Source organism: Tenrec ecaudatus, chromosome 2 (genome assembly GCF_050624435.1).
Source record: "Tenrec ecaudatus isolate mTenEca1 chromosome 2, mTenEca1.hap1, whole genome shotgun sequence".
NCBI classification, from domain to species: domain Eukaryota; kingdom Metazoa; phylum Chordata; class Mammalia; order Afrosoricida; family Tenrecidae; genus Tenrec; species Tenrec ecaudatus.
In genome coordinates, this window is record NC_134531.1 from 26,614,122 (window position 1) to 26,626,568 (window position 12,447).

General features: G+C 37.1%; 1 non-coding gene across 1 annotated transcript; it reads left to right on the forward strand.

Moving 5' to 3' along the window:
• Positions 1 to 656: 656 nt before the first annotated feature.
• On the forward strand, positions 657 to 820 carry LOC142441695 (U1 spliceosomal RNA). Its single transcript, XR_012783048.1, has one exon. It is a non-coding gene; the product is annotated as a U1 spliceosomal RNA (small nuclear RNA).
• Positions 821 to 12,447: the final 11,627 nt, after the last annotated feature.

Below are 12,447 nucleotides of genomic sequence, written 5' to 3' on the forward strand. Positions count from 1 at the left end.
ATGCCTGTTACTCGGCCCCTGTGACTCCCCATGATCGTACTGGTGGTGTGCTTCTTCTATGTGACTTGTTGCTTTACTGCTGAATGGCTGCTTATTTAACTTCCAGCCTTTAATAACCCAGATGCTTTATTTTTTAATAGTTTGGCACCACCCACCTTCTACACCATATTTGCTCATGCACCCGTTTTGTCTTCAGCAATTGTGTTGGGAGGGTGAACACCTCAGATTGCCCATTGCTTAGAACAAAGTGTTCTTGTATTGAGGGAGGGTATGAGCAGAGGCCCAAAGTCCATCCCCTACCTCAGTGTATTGCTGTATAAATATATGTACATGGGCCAATACCTCTACTTTTGAGGATTAATTTTTTTACATATGTACAATCTATTGGAGGGTTATGAAGCTGGGGAGGGGGGAGGGGGTTGGAATAAAACAAGAGCTGGTACTGAGGACTCAATAGAAAGTAAATGTCTAGAAGAGAATAAGGGCAACATATGTACAAACATGCCTGATTCAATTGATGTATGGATTGTGATGAGTTGTATGAGCCCCCAATAAAATGATTAAAAAATAAAAAGAATACTGTCCCTTTTACATGGCTTCTACATGGGCGATGTTGATATTTCTATTTTAACTGCTTTGTAAAAAATAGTTTTTGTATACTTACCTGGCAGGGGAGATACCATGATCATAAAGGTGATTTTTCCAGGGCGAGGCTGACCCATTGCACTCCGGATGTGCTGACCCCCGCGATTTCCCCAAATGTGGGAAACTCGACTGCATAATTTGTGGTAGTGAGGGACTGCGTTCGCGCTCTTCCCTAAAAAAAATAGTTTTTGTAACCATGTGGAGGAAGGATTTATTTTTAATCTGAATGAAAGGAAAAACATAGAGCCCGTTTCTTCTATCTTACTTTCATAACTTCTTTTATTCATGAATTATTATATATTAACAGCGTTCATATATTTCATTTTGTACCTTCCAAATGCTGAGGGTACACATATTTCAACCTTAAAAATTGGTTAAACTTTTTCTTCCATGATTTGCATTTTCTTTTCTTTTAACTGTATTTTATGCTTTTCATATAAATAATGATTCCTTTGTCACCTTTTAAAATATTCTGTAGTTTTTTTTTCTAGTACTTAAATTGGAATTACTTCAGGACTTAAACTTCAGGAGAAAACAATTTATTCTAGGATATATTAATATGAAAATATTTTAAATGAATTTTTTTTCTTAAAAGTTTTAAGACTAAATACTTCTAAATCAATCCCAATTATTTAATTCATGGCAAAACAGAAAAATTTTCAATCATATATTTTCTCATTTTGTTTATGTTTAAATGCCCTACTTTCTGATAAGTATCTATTGGCTTCTAGAGTAGGCAATACCTCAGTTCTTTACTTTGTATGATGAAATAATTAGTGCTGAAGCCTGTTTTGTAATCCAAGTGGGTTTTTATGAAGGACAGGACAAGTTACAGGTTTTATAGTCTCAAAAGGCTTCACAACTGGGCACAAACAATCATGTGGAAAAGAGCAACCACACATGTGGAACTGGGGGGTATCCCTGGAGTCCAGAAACCCAAGAACCCTAGAGTCTAAGAACATGTGGGGCCAGAGGCTCTGGGCCCTGATTGGCCCGTAGGAATACCCTCCTCCTCTACCTGCCTCTGACCAGGAGCAAGGTAAGAGAGTATCTAGAGCATGGTCACTGCCTTTTTCTAGCCCACCCTCTGGCTGGGGTAGGCATGGTTGATGGTATTGGTTTACCCCATTGGTTGGCCACCTTGGTGATGTCATGAGCCTGGGTCCAGTTTGGCCCACCCAGGTGTACCTTTAACCTGGCTTGCTGGGGGCTTGAGTATGAGCATGCTCAGTTTGGGGTCTTCATAGGTGTCTAATTGTTGCCTCCTTCCATTCCAACATCTTCTATGGTGGCCTTTGCAGGCATGGTAGGGACAAACCCCTGTCCCTAAACTATCTACCTAATATATCTAAAAAATGTAATTTAGCTTCTTAATTTCACATTCTGTTCCAATTAATCTAGTACTTTTCTATTTTCAAATACAGTAATGCTATTCTACAGAAAAACCAATATGAATTCTTTCAATCACTTCCTTCTATTATGAATAAAACCAATACGTATCAGATTTTCATTCTATTAATTGCTTCCCTAAATTTGTAAATATTTCTGTTACTACTTTCATTTACTAAACCTAGGTTGTTTTTTAATATATTACATATAATCGAGCATAAGTCTACCACAAATTTTCATACCAAACATTTCAAAATAAATAAAATTTCAAACTTTCAAAATAAAATTTTTATTTGAAATTTTTATGTCAGCTTATCTTTGAGTTTATATGGTAACTAAAAATTTGTTATTTATTTTAGATCAAATCAAATAAAATGTTTTGAAAGAATCTAAATAATGAAGGGAAATATTGTTACTGGTTACATGAATACTAAAAAGCTTCATAGCATTTTTTATATCAGATATTTTAAAAATTCAAATTGATATTAACTTATTCTTCTCATCTAGTATATTTACAGCTAGTAATATTCTAAAAGAACAACTCCTGAAAAAAAAAACAAACATGAGCAGACACTATTTAGACTAAGCCAGAACTTTACATGATAGGGAGGAAAGAGGATTATGGAACAAAATTTCTGTCTTACAAATGACATGAAACCATTCTTGAATTTTCTCATGTCAACCTAGTGTTTTTTACATATCCTGTTAGCAGTATTTGACACTACTAACTACCTTCCTATTATATATATATGTAACTTGCTCAGAGTTCTTTTTGAGTCTATGTTTATGTTCTGAAGTCTACTCTCAACATACCAGGACTGTAATGGTGTTTAAAATATATAAATTAGATTATATTTTTCTCTCTGTCTCTGTGCGTGTATATATATATATGAAATTCACACACACACACTCACTTAAATATGGACAGAAAAAAGGACATAATCCTGTCACTTGATAACTTGTCTCGCAGTACCCTCCATTGTTCTTCATTTTACTTAATCAATTCCAAAAATTTTAATCTCCTTATAGATCCTTGAATATACCAGTAATAGTATTTTCTTATATTTTTACCTTAGTCATTTTCTTTGGTTGAAACACTTTCCTCCAGGCAATTAATGCTACAAAATCTTTCAAAATTTTATATAAATTTTAACTCTCAGTTTCACTACTGATAACTTTAAATTTCACTTATTTTGCTCCATATTTGTTCTCATTTCCTCTTCTCTGTATCATGTATGATTGTCCAACATATAGTAACATTAATTATATGAATTTTTATTTCCTTTCTCCTTTCTTCTTACAACCATTTTGTAAACTCTATAGGGAGAGAGTATATTTCTATGCTCATGCAGCTTAATACACTCTAAATTCAATGTGCATTTGTGAAATGCATGTATACTCTACAAAATATTACAAAATTGTATGACATTAAGCTCCCACTGACTTTTATATTATTTTTTCATTATTACTTCACCACAACAAAATAAAAATGAATTGACTAAAGATAATATAGTATGTCCCATTATACAGTAGGAAATAATGCAGATGATAAACAAAGTCGTGACATTGTACCAGAGAACGTGGGTTTCACTTGCATCTTTGCCAATATGTATGAACTTTGCTGAAATACATTAAAGTCATAGCTATAAAAATAAAAGTTTACTGAACTAGGAGTTTTAGAAATTCTGGGATTGCATTAAAGATTGAAGATACAATTTCAAAAAGCACAGCTGTGAAGCAAAATTAAGCTGAATGAGCAATGTATGAGAGTGAACAAGCGCTCATATATGCATTGATTGTGACTTTGTTTGGGGCCATTTGAATGAGTAGACCACAGTGGTTCAGAGAAGGCTTTAGCATGAGAATATTGCAGCTTAAATTTAGTGACCAGAGCCTAGTTATGTACTTTCTAAAATCTCAGTTCCCTTGTCTATTATATGATAATTGCTTTGCCGCTCTTCATGTGGACTTGTGAGGATTAATTAGCATCAACAGTAAAGGAACATAGAAACTGGTTCCACCTGTACTTAGCCAGCAACACATATTTTCTATTAAATGGGATAGGGGGATTTCTGCAGAGAGGTATGCCCACCATTTTAAAAATACACATTTTAGTAACACTAAAGAGTGAAAAAGTTATTACAGATTATTATTAAAGTTAATGGTTCATTAGAAAACTCTAGTTGATAGAAATAGAAGTGGAATGAAGCCGAATTTGGTATTGCCAAGGATTAAATCATGCCCCTTCAAAATATGTGTCAACTTGACTGCATTTGCCAGGGATTAGCCAGTTATGTAATGATGCACTCAGACCACATTTTTAATTTGTGGTCACTCCTAATACTATACATGAGAGTACAGTTGATACAGCTTCCTTATTCAGATCACACCCTGATATCATATAAGGGACATGTCCCTGGAATGACTGGATTTTATGGTCTATTTTCTTTCTGTAAATTCTTTTAATATGACATGACAATAAATCAAAATGACTTCTGTAATGTTTAGAACTATAGTATAATAATTCCTCACAGTTTCATTAATGTGCTCAAAATGTTTTAAATAATTAATGAAATTATCAAATTGTTTTAGTTTATTTTAAAGGAGCCACGGTGGTGAAGTGGTTACACCTTCAGCTGTGATCTGCACTGGCAGCAGTTCAAACCAACCTGCAGCTCCAGTGGAGAAAGATGGGGCTTTCTACACCCATAAACAGTTCGTTACAGCCTCAGAAAGCCACAGCGGGGTCCCCATGAGTCAGCATTGAGCACATGGCAGTGAATTTGGTTTGATATCCCTGGCATGTGGTTTTCATCTCACTGTATCTTATAAGAGAAAGAGAGCAGCTAGCAGAGAGCAAAAGAAGTCTACTCCCTCCATGAAAAATAAATCAGGAGCAGAGCACATCTTTTGGATTTATTGTCTCAGTGTAGAGAACCTACTGAAAGCAAGACAGAGAGAGAGAGAAAGACTTCCCCAAGAGCCAAAGCTCTGAAGTAGATGTTTGACCTTTTAAAATCTAGATGAAATACACAGAAATCAAACTGATTATATTTGTGTGAAGAGAAGACGGAGAGGCTCAATATCAACAGCTAAAGCCAGGCCGTGGCTGACTGTAGAACAGAACAATAATTGCTCATATGTAAGTACAGAATAAAGCTGAAGAAAATAAAAAAAAGTCTATGCGAGCCCAAATATGACTTTGAATATATCCCATCTGAATTTCTAGAACATCTCAAGAATAGGTATGATGCATTGAACCCTGACAGAAACCCGGATTTGCTTTCCTTATTGAAGGAGAAAGAAAAAGGCATTAAAATTACAGGGAAGATCAAAGTGGATATCAGAAGAGACTCTGAAACTTGCTCTCAAAGGTAGAGTAGTTAATTGAATAAAAGAAATAACAAAATCAAAGACGTGAAAAGAAAATGTCAAAGGGCAGTTAAAAAGTCAAAGACCTAGATTAGAAAACCAAAACGGAAGAACACACTCGGCAAAACAACCTGAAAGAACTGACGGAAAATTCAAGCTTTGAATTGAAATATTGAACGATTCGATGGGCAAACTCTTGACGATGCAGGAAGCATCGAAAAGGATGAGAAGAATACAGTCACTGTAGCAAAAAGAACTAGTCAACACCAACCATTTTAGGAGACAGTATAGGAACATGAACCAAAGGTGCTAAAGGCAGACGTTCAAGCTGCACTGAAAGCATTAGCTAAAAACAAACCTCCTGGAATTCACAGAACACCAACAAATGGACATATTTCAAGAAGCAGAAGAAGCACTGGGTAGAGCCACTTACTCATCCATCCCAGGGAATTTGGAAGACAGTTAGATGCCCAACTGTCTGGGAGAGATCCAGTTTCATCTCCCTCTTCTGACTTCTCTCTTTGGGAACCTACAACGTTTGTTCCTTTGGCATGAAAATATTTAATTTTTTACCCTTTATGCCAGTAGTCTTAAACAATATTTGTCCTTTAAGGATTGACTAATTTTACACAGTGTAATGTTCTCCAGGTCCATGAATGCTATGCGGTTCTTCATGATTTCATCATTGTTTTTATTGCTGGATAGCATTGCATTGTGTGTATGTACCAAAGCTTCCTTATCTGTTATCATGCTCACGGGTAGTTCAGCTTGTTTTCTTCCTGCTATTATGAGCAGTGCTTCAATGAACATGGGTGGGCCTTTGTTTGTTCATGCTATACCTCTTACTTCTTTAGGGTAGATACTCAGCAGAAGGAGTGTTAGATCCTAATGGAATTTCTATCCCGAGTTGTTTGAAGTGGCACTCTATCACTTTCCACAGGGGTTGCATGTATTTACACTCCTACCAGCAACACACATGGGTCCCAGTCTCTTCATATGCTTTCCAGCATTGCTGTTTTCTGATTTATTGAATCTGACTGTTGGTGGTAGTGTAAGGTAGTAGCTCACCATTTGTGTCTCTTGGATGGCTAATGGTAGTGAGCCTTTCTTCAAATGCTTGATGGCCATTTGAATGCCATCTTTGGTTAATGCTCTGTGCATGTCCTTTGTCGATTTTTAAATTAGATCATTCATCTTTCTCATTGAGGTCTTGTAGAGTTCAATAGATTTTACAGATTTATTCTTTGTAGATTGTGCTACTGTCCATAGACAAACACAATTCAAGATGGGGCAAAGACCTAAATGTAAATCTCAGAGCTATAGGAATCATATTTGGGAAAACAGGCACACACATAAGAGATAATTGTAGGTCACCAACATACTATTAAATATAACAAAGGAGATGCACACATTATAGGACAAAATAGATGAATGGAGCCTACCAAAAACAAGACATTTATGTGTATCCAAACACTTCATTCAAATATCTAAATTTATTGGAAAATAAACTGTATTCTATTGGGAGCCCTGCTGGCAAAATGGCTACGTATTAGGCCACTTACTGCAAAGTCAGCAGCTTGAAACCACCCAGCTGATTTTTGGGAGAAATATGAGGCTTTCTACTTAATAAAGAGTTACAGTCTTGGAAACGCACAGGAGCCATGCTACTCTATGCTGTGGGGCTGCTATGAATCATGAATTCCAGCGCAGTGAGTTTGGTTTTGGTTTTTGTATTTTATTGACTATGCTTGTTTTAAGGCTTTCCTGGGATAATGTCAACTATTTATGCATTTACTCTGTGTGGTAGCCATTGTATGTTAGTCTTTTATGTTTATTTTTTAGTGATTCTGATATATTTGTGAATTAAATTTTTAGTATTAAAGTAAAATGAATTACCAAGGAAACTTCTTATTATAAAGCTACAATGTGAGATCGTTGCTGTTGTTGGTAGGTGGTTTTGCACAGCCTTCAACTTATAAGGACACGATGGTCAACACAATGAAGCACTGCCTGGTTCTGCACTGTTTTCACAATTGGTTTCATAGTTTAAGCCACTGTTGCAGCCACTGAGTCAATCCACCTTGTCAAGGATTTTTCTCTTTTTCATTGACTCTCTGCTTTACCAAAACAAAACAAAGCAAAATAACAACAACCAAACAGTCATAAGAAATAAAACCAGAATATTCCTTGATAGGATGTTAGGTAAGATGTTTATTTTGAGCACATCTTCAGGAATGTGAAATCATAAGCAAAGATCATGATCTATTTTTAAAACATAGAGTCAACAAAATATGAGAACCAATCAATGACATTCATTGATACAACATCTGCAAAAATATTCAAAGATACTTATGCTAGCAAGAAGAGGGACCGGGAAATATTCTGTTCTGTTATGCTGAAAGAAACCATCAAATAGAGCTAGCTTAACTGTAAGTAATACAAGTCTTGAACATAATTTATATGCTATAATAAGTAAATATGAATATGTTATTGTATCTTTACTAATACTGTTAATAAGACATAACTAACTGAAGGCAAAAACATAGTGCCTGCTAAGCCAATAATGTACTTAATATGATTATCCCTCAGTAAAACACTAATAATAAAATAATTTTTTAAGTCAGCTAAATAAAATCAGAAGCAAAACCCAATTCCTTCAGTGTTACATTTATTTTAAATCAGCAAAAAAATTTCATTATGAAATAGTATTATATGTTCACCAGGACTTGCTGGTCATACAATAACTTGCCACACAAGTTAATTGGCTATTTCAATATTATTTTACACACCTAAAGAGGAAATATTATAATAGCTCTATCAAATTACTTCAGAAATCACATAAGATATTGTATGCAACACTTGTAAGTTATGGATTGGAAAAATAAATGTGTGAATTTCTGTTACTGTTTCTAAAAATTACATATTACATGCAACATATGTATATCTACAGTATATAACTATTTACCATATTAGAACATATATTGGTGAGTGAATCACAAAAATTGGTGAATTCCAAGTTAAGGTGCAAATTTCAATAATAAAATAGTTCTGTTAGCATCACAATTTTGAGTCAGCAGCTACGTGATGAGTGTTGTTAGTGCCCCGGGGTCAATTTCTGCTAGCAGAAACCCTGTGTAGACCGCAGAGCAACATACTGAGAGGCCGCACCACCCTCGCATCTGCTGTTAAAATGAAACCATGGCGGCACCCACAGTGCCCACCATTCACCTTGATGGTCTTCCTCTTTATCCTGAACCCTCTGCTTTAACAAACATGATGTCCTTCCCCAGGGACTGGCCTCTTCTCTTAACATATAAAGTATGAAAGATGAAGTCTTCTCATTCTTTATTCTAGGGATCATTCTCGCTGTATTTTTTGTCACTATAGATGCGTTTCTTCTTCTCAGTCCATGATGCTTTCAATTACTTTTCTTCTTTTGTCAAAAATCATTTTATTGGGGCTCAAACAACCCTTATCATAATCCATACTCCAAATACTTTTCATCAAAAACACAATTCAATTGTATTAAATCTCCTTTGAGTTCCCTTATCCAAAGCAAAACCAAACCAAACTCAAACAAAGCAAACAGCACCAAAAGCGAAAGCTTTTCATTAAAACAAAATTTTCGCTAATAGCATCACCATAGGAAGGAGTAGATGGGTTTTTTTGATTTTAATATTTAATAGAAATAGAAAGCCTCGCTTCTCTCCTACAGAGCAACTGGTGGGTTGAAACTCCTGACATTGTGGGTAGCAACCGAGTTACTCTATTTGTAGTCCACTACACTTAATGGAGCTTGTTGATCTTCCTTATAGAGTATACAAATTCACAGTCACATATTGTTGTTATTAGGAGATAACGAGGCATATGTGTTGTTATTAGGTGCTATATTATGAGCTCCAACCCCTAACCACCTTAGGCACAACAGAATGAAACACTGCACCGTCCTTACAAGCTTTCCTCTGCCTGAACCAAGTTTCAACCACTATGTCAGTAGGCCTTCTTTTTTACTGCCCCTCTACTGTACCCAACATGATGTCCTTCTCCAGGGACTGATCTCTTCCTGCAACATATTCAAAGTTGGTAAGACAAAGTCTCCCTCTTCTGGACTCTAAGGTGCGCTCTGGCTGCACTTCTTCCAAGATCGATGGTTCTCTTTCAGCGTCCATGGTACTTTCAATATTCTTCTCCAGCACCACAATTCAAAGCACTGGTTCTTCTTTGGTCTTCTTTATACAATGTTCAACGTTCACATGGATATGAGGCAACTGAACATACATGGCTTGGGTTCGGATACACTTTAATCCTAATAGAATATCCCTGCTTTGCCATACTCTATAGGTCTGTACAGCAGGGTTATCTAATGCAACACACTTTTATATCCCTGGACTGCTGCTTCCATGAGAATTTCCTGTGGACTCAAGCAAGGCAGAGCCCTTGACAGCTTAATCCCACCCCCACCCCCTCTATTTATCATGCTGTTACCTACTGGCCTAGTTGTGAAGCTTTTGATCTGCTTTAATTTGAGTACTGAAATTTGTACTGAAAGTGACAATCCTTAATCTTTATCTGCAAATGCTTCAAGTCTTCTCACTTTCAGCAAGCAAGGTTGTGTTATTTCATATCTCAGGTTGCGTATCAGCTTTCTTCCCATAGGAATGTCACATTCTTCTTCTTATAATCCAGCTTCTCTACTTATTTGCTCAGTTTACAGATTGAGACGATACGCATGCATAAATATTGATTTTGATTTCAAGCAAAATGAAATCCTTGACAACTATAGACCTTTCTGCATTCGTCATGATGTTGTCTACTGGCCCAGTTGTGAGCATTTTTGGTTTCATTACATTGCGCTACAATCCGCACTGAAGGCCACAGTCTTGTTTTATCAGCGAGTGTTTCATGTTCTCCTTTCCTTCAACAGGAAACCTTGATATCCGTGGGCTGACTCAATCCGTGTCCTAGGCTTTGTCTCCATGTTCTAATATCCATTGCAGTGGCCACACGGAATTCACAGACAAAATCCATGATTAATAGAGTTTGGTAAGGTAGTTAGGAGCCCTGGTGGCCTAGCGGTTACTAGTTGGATGTGATCTGCAAGGTCAGCTGTCTGACCTCACCAGCTAATTCGATGGAGAAACATGGGGCTTTTTTTCTCCCATTAACAATTACAATCTCAGACACTCACAGGGACAGTTCTACCCTGCCCTACAGGGTCAATATAAGTCAGTATTGACTCAATAGCAGTGGGTAGCTTTTGATTTGTATCAGGGAATTTAGCAACTTTTAATGCTAGAGAGAAATGCTCAAGAGTCAGTTGTTTATCTGGACAGGTTACAAAGTTCAGTCATCTGCTAATAGATACCCAAAAGGCATACATTTTGTTATAAACCTCAACCTGGGACATTCACCATCATGAGTAAATCTTTGTGGTAGTTACATAAACTGTTGTCAATTTGAGAGGATTAAGAGCGAAGAGGTAGAGTCTAGCCTGTCAATCAGGTTATAGCCAATGTGGCCTCTGTGTGGGCATGGCCTTCTCCTGAGGATTCTGGAAACTCTGGTATTCCTCCTTGGAGTCTGGAGACACACTCTCTATCGACTCTCCCTGAGAGGCATCCCTGAGGATAAACCACATGGACATATTCTGATGCAACCATAACTCTGGGAGATGGAGAAGCCATGTGGAGACCCCCCGCCAGTGCTGACATGCTTATACAGCTGCTGGATTCTCAAGACCTTCCACCTTCTGGCCTGTGATCTTCCTGCATTTGGTGTCATTGCATGTGTGTGTGAATCTGAAAAGAACTTTATAGATAGGTATCGGATGTATGGGCTAATATCAGACTTAGGGACTTGATCTGGACTGGGTTGAGATGTATCTCAATATTCAATTGCTCTTGTATCTAAAGCTCTTTCTTATACACATGTAAGTCTCCCTGGATTTGTTTCTCTAGTCTACCCAGACTAACACGGTCTTCAAACCCAATTTACTGATTAAGTGCTCAGAGGCACCCAACTCCAGTAAACCTTAGCCTGGAGGTACTCAGCTCCACTTCCTCGGATCAGCGAGTTCATCTTCCCCTAGTAGTGCCCAAAGGCACCCTACTCTGAAAGCCAGCCTTCTGCACAAAAGTTCTCATCTGTACTTACTCCATAATTTGTGACTCCATCACTCTGTCCTGCGCCCTGAGTGCTCCTGTTTCCCCTGCTGTTCTTTCTACTGTATAGCTAGCTGTCTTATGAATCCAGGATGCTCACTGCACAATTACCTCTCGCCCAGAGCACACACTCCTCTCTTGGCTCTTGTTAATAATGAGATCCTTCTACCTCTCAGAGGTCCCATTTTATACACAGCAGGATAACACTTCAGGAAATCCTGTTAAAAATTACTCACAGATGAATCCTATCAGTATCCTCCTTACTTTTTTCCCAGACTAAGGCTGGGAAAAACCCTTTGGTAGGAGTAAGAGAGTTTGGCTAGAGAATCACATTTAATCATTCGCTCACTGTATAGTCTGCATCTGGGTGTTGCCTCTTTGAAACCTCAAGCTCTGTCCTTTTTCATTTAGTCTAACTTCTCTGAGTGTTTGTTCAACGTAAAGATCGAATAAGTGTGGTGGAAAGATGCAACCCAAACATACACCAGTCCTAATGCGAAACCAACCAGTGTTCCCTTGTTATGCTCACATGGCCATCCCTTGCTCCATTTACAGGCTTCATATGAGCACAATGAAGTGTTCTGGCCCCCAGTTTTGAACATACTTTAAGTAATTTTCTATAATCCACATATTGAGTTCCTTTGTGTAGCGAATAAAGCAAAAGTAAATATCTTTAGGGAATATTTTATTTTCAGCCAAGATCAACCTGAAAAGTATAATAATATGCCTTATGTTCACATCTTCTCCTGAACAAGGCTTGAATTTCTGATAGTGCCCTTTCAACACATTGCTACACATTATTGAATTAATCCTCAGCAAATTTCAATAACATGTGATTTTAAGGATACTGTTTTATATTTTCCACATTAGCTTGGTAATA